Genomic DNA, 2,826 nt, shown 5'->3' with positions numbered 1-2,826 from the left:
CTCCCCCCCCACCCCCCCCGGCGCCGCGCTCCCCGCCCCCTCCCTCCCGCCGGCCTCGCGCGCAGCGCTCTGCCCCCTCCCCGCCCCGTCCCCCCCGTCCCCCCGCGCGTTCCCGCGCACCGGCGGCGCGCGCCCTGTTGCCGCGCGACTTGTTGCAAGCCCGTGCGCGCGTGGGCTGCGCGGGGCGGGCTGCGTTGCACGCGCACACGCACACCCCCGCCCGCCGCGCTCCGGGCCGGGGGAGCCCGCACGCCACTCGCGGGGGGCAGCCCTTCACGGCACGGCACGGTGGGACCCACGCAAAGCCCGCCCCGGCGCTGCCGGGGGGCTGCAAGGGCCGCACCGCGGGGGGGCGGGGGGCGCGGGGGCGGTGTGGCAGCGGGGTTAAGCGCAGCCAGCGCCGTGAGGGAGAGGGTGGGTTTGCTCCCCCGAGCCTTCCTCGCAGCCGCCCGGCGGGATGCTCCGCAGGTGTGCGGTGTCAGCTCCCGGCGCGCACACCCCCACACCCCCCCACACCCATTTTAACTTTTTTTCTCTGCACCGTGCAAGTCTCCCCGAAACGCACCGCTCCGGGGTCTTTGCACCAGGGACCTGTTGGGTTGCGGAGCATTCCCGGCTGGGGAGCGTTCCGAGGGGAAAATGTAGCCGGAGTGGAGGAGACCCAGCGCTCTTTGCAGCCGGGTCCAATGCCTGGGCTGAACCTTGCTCAGAACCGGGGCAAAATGTCGGGTTTGATCCATGCTGCACCCAGAAGTTGGGCAAGAGAGAGGCTGAGGGGGCTGGGTGGGCATGGCCACGGGCAAAATGTGGCCAACGTTAAATTTTTATGGATGCAGAGCCAAGACCGTGGCCCCAGGGAACTCGAGGAGCCCTCAGGTGGTATATCTGAGGCTCTCGGTCTGTGGAGGGCAGGAGCGCTTCAGCCTGGCCGGGTGTCTCACCTGGTGGCCTTTTTGGGGGGTTGGCAGGTGAGGATGAGCTCAGCATAGCCCCAGAGAGCCGCCCTGTGTTTGAGCACCCGCGCAGTCAGGACATCCCTTCTTGTCCTGTACCATTTGCCTAAGTTAACGCTTTTCCATCTCTGATTTGCAAAGCATCCCATTTTTTCTTACACATTTAATGTATAGATCACTGGAATCTGATGTATCATGGATGTCTGGCTTCCAGTGTCGTCTCAGTTAATTCTTCTACCTGAAAGTGGTTTGTGTGCTTCTAAAGGCCCTTTTCTCAAACGATTGAGGCCAAAAGGCAAACAATCCTCACTTAAAACTTGTGTTGATTTACATGTGAGACAAGTTTTCCTCAGAAAGGTGGGGATTTCAGTGTTGCAGGTAGCATAGGGCCCAGTTTTGTATTACAAAATAGATAAAAAAAGCACTTTGCTTCTTGTAATTTGCAATTAAGTACCTAATTAAGTAGTTGCCTGTTAATTCAAAGACTGCCTTTTGTGCAACTGTCTTTGGAAAAGTCCTGCCTAAAAACGAGCAGAAAGAGAAGAAATTAAAATGTTGCTTTTCTTGCCTGATTTTAATTATGCTTTTTATCTCTGAGTGAACGCAGCACCCGTGGACTGTGGTGCAGAGGACCAGAGGCGCACAGGAGCTCCCAGCGTCTTTAGAAAGTCATTAATATTATTTGTATCGCTGATGGATTTTCACGCTCCTCCGTGTTGCTCTTCTAAAGCATTTCCAGCTCAACACACAGAAGTTGTTTCTCTGTGAGCAGCTGTGGGGCGTTTGACAGATGGTTTTGGCAGTAGAGGCGAATTGAGGATGCAGTGCCCACAGTCTTGACCTGGAATGTGAACTCTTCTTCCATGCCTGTCCTTCCTCTCAGAGGGAGAGGGGGCGGAAGATCTCGGGATCTTCTGATTGCCATCGATCCGAGCTGATGTGCTGAGCATTGGCTTTGTATCATGTCTGTGTGCCCCGTGACAGATGATTTCAATTGGAAAAAAACCCAAACCCGTAAGCATCTTGAGAGGTGGTACTCAGATGCTCTGATCTAACATTTCTCCAGCATTTAGCCATCATCCCTACCAGCAGCACGACGTGTTTTTTTTTTTTAAACAAAAAACCAAACAACTTAAGGAAAACTATGATATAAGAGAAAAAAATGAATGTTGTTGATTTTTAAGCCCCAACTTACAGATTTGTCCTTTCTGTTTTTTTTTGAAGGGGGGAGGGAACTGAATCATATTTTAATCTCCTTCATCCCCCTCCCCCCCCTCACCCCCATCCGTGGGGGCTAGACACTTATTTCTTTAATACAGGGAGAAGAAAGATGCTGAGAAGTCTGGGTGGTAGCATGACCAAAAGAAAACCTGAACGCATGGAAACTCCTGCCAAGGTGGTGAGGTCTGGGAGCACTGCCTTCTGTCCTGTGTTATGCACAGGGGTGGGAAGGAGGTACCTGCCTTGCAGATGCCGTGCCAGGCGCTGCCCCTGTTCCTTCCCATTGGTTCTGGGGGTGGGGTGGTCACATCTGAAGACAGAGATGGGGGAAGGGGTCTCCAGGAAGGAAAACACATGCAGGGGTATCCATGAAGCCCATTAGTACTGGTATAGATGTGACCTTCTAGAGCTGAAACTAAGCAGGACCAGGGCACGGAGGTCGGTGCTGTGCATAACTGGCTGCACTGATAAATTAAAAGCACGCTTCTTGGCATGGGTGATGGTGAAGCATCCTCAGGTGGCCCTGCACGTGTCCCAGAGGACATGCGCACCAGTCCCTCCTGCCTGCACTGGGGTGAGTCTTTGCGTGGGCAAGCAGCAGGCAGGAAAGTGGCTTTGCCAGCAAAGCAAGCCAAGAGGGAGCAGCCAGCCT

The sequence above is a fragment of the Falco peregrinus genome, chromosome 6, assembly GCF_023634155.1.
Source record: "Falco peregrinus isolate bFalPer1 chromosome 6, bFalPer1.pri, whole genome shotgun sequence".
In the NCBI taxonomy this organism is placed as follows: domain Eukaryota; kingdom Metazoa; phylum Chordata; class Aves; order Falconiformes; family Falconidae; genus Falco; species Falco peregrinus.
The sequence above is the reverse complement of the archived record's forward strand: the minus strand, read 5'-3'. Positions refer to the sequence as shown.